At 37.7% G+C, this 8,375-nt stretch overlaps 1 long non-coding RNA gene across 2 annotated transcripts; it reads right to left on the bottom strand.

The window, feature by feature from the left end:
* Positions 1-627: 627 nt before the first annotated feature.
* LOC309859012 lies at positions 628-8,051 on the bottom strand. Of its 2 annotated transcripts, none has more exons than XR_014308488.1 (4): positions 7,191-8,051; positions 5,742-6,444; positions 3,208-3,488; positions 628-2,130 (listed from the first exon to the last, which is right to left on the bottom strand). It is a non-coding gene; the product is annotated as an uncharacterized lncRNA (long non-coding RNA). The 2 variants fall into 2 exon arrangements; XR_014308489.1 differs by having other exon boundaries at positions 5,826-6,444.
* Between the last annotated feature and the right edge of the window lie 324 nt (positions 8,052-8,375).

Here is an 8,375-nt window from a genome sequence, read left to right as displayed (position 1 = left end):
TTCTGAGCTCTTTCTAAGATGCCCAGGAACTCTCAACAGTTTTGTCTTTATTTCGTTCTGGTACTGAAGATGTGAAGTCTCCAAAGTCACTTCAGTGCTGCACAAGAGCTGATATTCAAGAGCATACCTAGTTCCTCCATCATATATATATATATTTTTTAAACCTGCAGATGTCCCTCTTCAGAGAGCACTCCCTTATTAACCTTATGTACTCTGATGTGCTTTGTGGTACATTGAAATTCAAGGTGAAATATTTGCCAATTCAATTAATTGGGAAGCAGGCAGCCCAAATAAACAGTCAAAAATGATTTACCAATAATAATTAAATAATGGCAGTTCTAATGATGGTAAAACTTCATGGTAACTAGTCAGGGTCAATGTTGCCTAATGTACAGGGAAGAACAATTAATATGAATTGTAACAAAATATCAATGAGAAAAATGATCAGCTTTTGTTCTCAATCCTTTTTTCATTTGTAATAGTTGATTAAGAAGTAACAAAGTAGAATTATGTAAGGTATACATGTTATTTCCTGTCAAAAGATAACAGAATCTGAACATTTATTTTAAAGTCAGTTGCAAGTTAGGAAACACAGTTCATATATTTACCTCTAAATGTGTACTTTGTTCTAGGGCAATGTGTTTGTCAGATACTTTCACACCATGGCATATAAAGAAAACAATCATCTTGGTGGAGACCCTCCACTTCTAAGTGAATGAAGCTGCTCACAACCATGGGAAGAGACAGGTGAGTTGGGCTACTGCTCCCATCTGGCAAGCCCATGGGCTGAGAGGATCCATGCCTGAGCTCACCTAGAACCCATCCATGACTGAGAAGCTCTAGTCTAGAAAATAAGAAGGCAATATAGTGTATTGTTGACCCTAATCTCAGCTCTGGAATCAAACCATGTTCTCAAGCCCTTCCTCGGGAGAGCTCTGTGTTCGTCAGTTTCGCCATCTACAAAAGAGCTAATAAATTCTACCTCACAGGTTTCCATTATCCCTGTAAAGTGCTTATTAGAATCATGCCTGACAGTAGGAGCTCAAAACCTGTCAGCCGTTATTTTCTACTCAGACCCTTGGACTATCCAAATAGGAGGAAGCCAGGTCACACGAATAAAGTACAGGAACTTCCCAGGAGCTGGGTGGGTCACTGGAGAAAAGGCTACATTGTTATTATGAAAATGTCCCTGCTCTGCTCCAAAGAGCAGTATCAGAGCTAAACTAGATTGTGGCATACATTTTTCCAAAGAATAATTCCACATACAGACTAGAGTTCAATGAGCAAACAGGATTTAATTTATAGGATTTACAGCACAGGTCCCTATTTCAGAATTGAATCTCTTCACTACATAAAAGCAAATATCATTTAAATTATTTCTTTTCGCCATACCCCTATTTTCTTATTAAGAATCTAAGATAATTTGGGCTTTGCAATATAATAATGTGAGAAATTTATAAATTTGAATGTGAATTTAATGAAGTCGAGAAGTAAATTTACTTATCTTGAAAAGGGCTGTAATATATGAACAGATACTTGTCAATATAGTACTTAAATAGGAATTTATTCTCAGACTTTGTCTCTACCTTATTCATGTAATTAGCATCTCATTTAGTCAATTCATATGTTCTGTGGGTGAAGGGCAAATTTAGTTAGTAAGTACTCTATTTCCCACTAGGTAAAATTAGAACATATAATCCATATCTGAAATCTGTTGAGAATTATTTTGAGTCCTCTGTATTTTCTCTATAAAGAATTTGCTACAAAGAAATCTTTTTACAAAATTACATAATGATTCTACTGTGGGATAATCAAAATCCCAAGAAGCACAAAAAAGAAAATCCAAGATGAACAGATATTCAACATTAATTCATAATGGCACTAGGGTCAAAATACTAGGATACATTTATTGTCATTACTTTGAGTAACAGTAATAAGTTACTCTCTGAAGAGGTGTGTCACATGACACGTTAAATAGGAATTGTTCAAATGTGCTCTGAGTCACAAACATTTCAGTGGCTTTTTTTTTTTTTTTTGATGGGTTCATATGGGCTGCATTGTCAGTATAACTGCCCAGTTATATGGAAAATGATGACAGTAATATTCAGCTCGTATCTGCAACATTTTTACCTGGAAACAAAATGTTTTGTCATAATTTTAATCACAACTTAAAGACAAGCCACAATAATCATGAAATAGTATTTTTAAGTTTAGGAAAATAAGAAATTTTCCTTTTTTTTTTTTTTAAGAATTTCTTTTTAACTGAGTAATGTTAAGTCATTCATGTATGTAATTTTCTTCCTCCCCTGATAAATAATATATACCTAAAAGTTTTAAAACTGGAAAGAAAATAACGCTTTTAGAATGAAACAAATGAACCGTAATGGCAGAAGCTCAGTGAAGAACATAGTCTTTCACTAATTTCTGTTATCGGAGGAAAATAACAAATTTAATAGCAATTTTATTTCAAATGTAGGCAGATATTTAATTCATTAACATAATCTATCTGTCATTTGCCATCCTCAGAAATCATGTAGATAATTGTAATACTTTTAATAGTTTAGAAACTATTTGTAGTTAATATGGATTCTGGTTCCACAAAAAACGCTGCCATTTCAAAACACTTTTGGGAGGTTGATACCTTCAGGACAGTTGACTTATTTTCTCACTTAAAAAAATCTGAATCTATAGATCTAAAATAAACTACTGCTTTTCAAAAAATAAACTTTATAAACTTGGTTTTACTGTAAGATGCCTCAGATAGCATGGAACTTAGGAAATACACTAAGATGATAATATATTTTACTTTATAAATTTTATTAGATATTGATAGTCATGATTTAAGGGCTTTGGACATGATCAAAAGGAAAATTTTTTTAAATTATAGATAATATAGAAATAACTTACACACAATTTTAAGTAGCTATAACACCAATTTGGATTGGTTGGGAGATGAAATGGGAGTATTGAGATAATTATGATGCCAGAATATTTGGTTGCTACCTTAGGGGAGCATCATTTTAATTGTGGACGAATGGATTTTTGATGTTACAAATAATGCATGTCTGCTATTAAAAAACAAACTAGGAAATAAACCTTTGAGTCTTAGCCCTGCCATTTACTCGTATTCTATGACTGGACAAATTACTTTAACCTCTCAAAGCTTGGCTTGCTCATCTATAAAATGGAGATAATAGTACCACTTACCTCACAGAGTTGTGCTTAGATAAATTGACATAGGTAAAATGCTTAGAATCTTGCAAAGCACGTAATAGGCAATCAATATTAGCTGTTACTGTTTTTATGAAAGCATCCATTTTCTTCCAATTTTGCATACATTGGATGTTTTTCTTTTTGTGCTTTTTAAGCTTTGTTGGTTTAACAGAACAGTATCATCATCATCATCTTCATTTATGTTTCCTTAATTACCAGTAAAGCTGAATTCTTTCTAATTATTGGCAATCTGGATTAATCGTCGGGGAATTATGCTGAGGGAAAAAAAAAAAAAACCAGTTCCAAGAGATTACATACTATATATCTCTGTTAGTATTTTGGCAATGACAAAGTTGTAGTATCGGAGACCAGATTAATGCTTGCCAGGGCTGGGAACAGGGTAGGGGCAAGAGAGTACGTGTTGCTGTAAAAGGGCAAAATGAGGAGCCCTTGTGATAGGACTAGTCTACCTGACTATATCCATGTGACTACCCCAGTTGGGATACTGTCCTATATTTCCATAAGATGCTACCAGTGGGAGAAATTGAGAAAAGGGAACATGTTTGCAGTAGTCCAAAAAAACAAAGATCCTCTGGTGTAGCATAATTGTATTAAATTATATTCCCTGGTTTTATAGGACATATAAAGTATGAAAAATTGACAAATGATTTAGAGCCAGTATTTTTGGAATATTTGTTAGATCCAGTAATGTAAGCAAGCCATATCTCATGTCTACAAGGTTATGCTAATTTTACTATCCAGTAAGTCAACAAATATTCAAATGCATCTCCTAGGTGCTGGGCACTATTCTGTGCGCCGGCAAGGCAGTGATGAACAAGAGAGAGAACAAGACAAAACGCCTCTGAGAGAGCAAGGGTGAAGTAAGAGAATAGTGCACATTAGTAGGCATCTCTAAGGCTCCATGAAATACGTTATTTCCATGTGTACACTTTAGCTGAGCCCTATTAAGGGTCTTTGGTAAACTCTGGGGAAAAGAAGAAAAGCAATTGTATGCTGACTGGTGATACCGAAGACAGCCTGTTCAGCTGGTTTCTCCTTTTGCTCTCTGCAACCACTCAAATAACTCAATACACTACCACTGATTTCACTATTAACGTTTTGGAGGGTTAGAAGCCAAGAACTTTAGCTCGATTGTTTATTAATATGAGGGCAGAGAACAGGAACCTGGGGAAAAGGCAGAGCCAAACTCCATTTGGTGAAGCTTTTCCCTAGTGAATGGCAGAGTTGAGACAGAAGTCTTACTGTTAAACTGACAGATAAGTAAAACGCTTTCAGTCTTTCAACATCAGCTTTCTCAAGACCTCTTGAGACAATCTGGAGTAGGGGTCGTACAAAATACACATCTTATGGGACACTGGAACAGATTTCTTGGTCCATATGTATATTTGCGACATCTTCCCAGAAATCCCCTCACTGAAATGTCGCGATGACTGACCTCCCCAACTTTTTTCACTCCTGAAGAATTGTTTTCCTGCGTACTTAGTTTTGTTTTTGCTTTTCCTACTCACCTATTACTGGGGCATCCCAAAAAGAATTACCACCCATCTTTATCTAAAGAATGTGGACTATCTTTATCAATTTTTATAACAGCAAACGTATAAAATAAATAAAATCAGTCTATATGTGTTGTATATCTTTCAGACACAGACCAGAGTTAAACATTTTTAAGTAAGAATGTTTTCTGAAAGAATACTTAAGTAGCCTTAAGCTAATTGTATTTAAGAAAGCTCTCATTTACAATTCCCTTTGATGGTAACAATGACAGTGAATTGAAAATGAGAGTAGTCTTCCCCCTATTACATATGTAATAAGGCACCTAGTTACCTGTTTGTTAAACTGAGGAAGCTTCTAATGAGCCCCAGGAGAGAAAGTAATTCCCAAAGTTCTTATGAGGAGTCAGCCTAATGCAAGTGCAAATTTAAAAGCATATTTAGAGTTCATCCTGTTTTCAGTCACTATCACAATAGGGGGTGATGCTGGAAGCAGCAATGGTTCAGCCCTTTGCAGCCCGAGGGAAAATTACAATGGAGAAATGTTTTCTGAGGCAGGAGCTCACAAATCCAGCACAGTGGCATGACTTCCTCTTGGGTAAGCAAGCAGTATCCTGCCTACATTCCATTTTAAAAGTCTGGGACAGATGAGTAATTAGTAAATTGTTCCATCAAATTTGGTCTCCTTAGCTATATCTCTTCTAACTGACCCATAAATGGTGGAGGTCATCAGGGTTTAATTGAGGGACTTCTTTTAATGTCTACTTTTTCCTGGCAGGGGTTCCCATCTATTTCAATGGCTCTATATGCTATTAATTCTTAAATTTACACCTCTATCCCAGACTTCTACTCTAAGGTTGAGTTCCATATAACCAACTCCCTACTCAATTATAACTCTTGAAATTCTTCCCAAACCTATTATCCCCTCCATCTTCCTTGCTACACTGAGTGGCTAGCCTCCACTCAGTTGCTAAAGCCAGAAACAAAAAAATTATCTTCAATAACCCTTTTTCTTACCCTCCATATCTAATTCATCAGTGAGTCTGGTGAATTTTGGTGAATTTGATCATTTAAATCTACCGTGAGTCTCTCTTTGCTTACCAAACCTGCTGGCCCACTCATGGTTAGCTGGACATCTTCAACAGCCTTCCAATTTGTGACTTTCCTTCTTAGCTCCTGAGTCCATTCTCCATATTCCACATTTACTTCTTGAAAGATAAGAATTTCAAATCTATAGGCAAGTTGCAGAAATAGTGCAAAGACCTTTATCTTCTGAACCCAGTCTCAAACGTGATGATCCATTCATTATCCCCGAATTCTCCGGTGAGCATTTCGTCTTGTGCCATCAAGATGGTGATCACCATCTAATAAAAAGAACCAGTTTTCCACTTATCTTAATGATGTCCTTTGTAACAATTCAATACAGGATCACATATGCATTTAGCTATCTCATCTCCTTCAACCTGGAACAGTTTTCAGTCTTTTTTAAATCATATCTTGACAGTTTTGGAGACTAGAGGCCATTTGTTTTTACAAGGTACCTCGGTTGGATTTGTCTGGTGTTTCCTCATGAAGAGATTCAGATCATGTATTTTTTGGCAGAAATATCATAGAAGTGATTTTTCCCCCTCATTGCATCACAGCAGATTTTATCAGTTCAGGTCCTCCAAGAAACAGATGCAAGTTGAACTAAACACAAGAGACTCACTGGGGGAAATGCCTGTGAAGAATAAAGGTAAAGAAGCAGGCGTTGGCAGAGAGGGCCTTTTGACCAAGACTTGGGACTAATAACTGTGAGAAGAACGAAAGATGAACCTCAGATTGCAGTTCAATCCTGAGAAAACCTCAGTTCAACTGATGGAGTGTCCCTAAGGTAATGTTTCCTGTTAGAGGACTCCCACATCAGGCAGGAATGGACAAGCTCAAGCACCCCCACCTTGCCCAGTGACTGGCCTAGGAGAGTGGGTGTCAGCACTCACGGACATGCACCTAGTTCTTCCTTTCCCTGAAGTGGCTGCTCATCTCCCAGGGTGTGGATGTGCCATAATTTGTGCAGCCATCCCCCTCCAAGCTACGTTCACTTTGCTTCCAGTTGTTTGACACTAAGAACAATGCTGCAATTAATAGGAGACATCAGAAATGCCAAGGATGGAATGTGAAGCAGGCAGGCTGTGAATTCCTTGGAGGAAGTTTGCAGGAAGCTTCTTTGTATGTGGTCTTCCTGAATTTTCTCCTCTAGGAGCAAGAAACATTCAGGCCACTCAGCTGCTCTCAGCCCACTGGAGGCCAGGGAGAGCGGACATATTTTGGTGGGGCCCATACCAAACCTCCACTGAGAGGCTCAGGAATCTCAAAGTTAGAACCTCCCCACGATCTCCCAAAAGAGAAAGCCCTGCTCTCTGGGAAACCAGAGAAAACCAATGGAGGGCTTTCTCCGCGAAGACCCCCACAGAAAGCAAACCTCACCTGTGCCCAGCAGTCTGTAGATCCTAGCGGCCAAGTGGAGGAAAGACAATCTCAGGCTCCATGTTTCCAGAATCTGTTCCAAGTCCATCTAATAACGTAATGCACTCCTATGAAAACTACCTAGAATGTAGATTCCAAGCAAAACTGTTCTTTTGTCAATTTAAAGTAGAAATGTGATGACACAAAACCAGTTAAAAACTGACACAAAATCAAATTAACTTAAAATCTGGTGTAATGAACTGAAAAAACTTAATGGAAAACCATTCAGCTCCCTGCCTTCCTTACTGAGGTCAACTTAGTGCAGGGCTGGGAGAGAAAATGAGTATGAAACGGGCTGTGCTTCCAAACATTTCAACTAAGAAGCGCTTTGTAACTAATAAGGACAGAATCAAAGAATTACCCCCTTAGCGGCTTCTACTATATGGTGGTCACGAATTTTGGGCATCCTAGGATAAACACACATTAAAACATACCACTCTAGGGGCACCTGAGTGGCGCAGTCAGTTAAGTGTCCAACTCTTGGTTTCAGCTCAGGTCATGATCTTAGGTTCCTCAGATGGAGCCCTGCATGGGGCTCTGTGCTCAGCATGGAGTCTGCTTGTCCCTCTTCCTCTGCTCCTCCCCCTACTCACACTCTCTCTCTCCATCTATCTCTATAGCGAATAAATAAAATATTTTTTTTTTAAAATGCCACTCTAATTGTATACCTACTGTAAGAATTTTGTAATTTTCAAATTATTCTTTGAATAATGCATATACTACTCTTTCTTTTCTATGCCACTTCTCTGCATATTTTGTGATTTTTAAGCCTTTCACCCAGCAGATTACCCTACAGAATACTAGTCATTTTTAGGACAGTAATATCAGTTAGTCATTACTCTTTGGTTAACCAACTTTGTTGAAACACAGCAGAATGGTCAAATTTACCATATACACATATGCTATTTTAATACCACTATACATTTAATGCTATCCCTAAAAATGTTCAATATTGATCTCATAATACAGGATACTACTACTGTGTATTCACAATGGGTGCTGACAGGCCCCTCAACCAGGGACGGTGAGCATGGCAGAGAGTACTGTGCCATCTTGGGTAATGAGCACATGTGCTGCCAGGCACACTTATCCAATGGGCACTCCACTACACCTCTCCACTTAGAGCAGTCTGTCAACATGGGGTAT

The sequence above is a fragment of the Mustela nivalis genome (genome assembly GCF_964662115.1).
Source record: "Mustela nivalis genome assembly, chromosome: 2".
Lineage (NCBI taxonomy): Eukaryota > Metazoa > Chordata > Mammalia > Carnivora > Mustelidae > Mustela > Mustela nivalis.
Note: the sequence above shows the minus strand (reverse complement) of the source record. Positions and strands in the feature narration are given on the sequence as shown.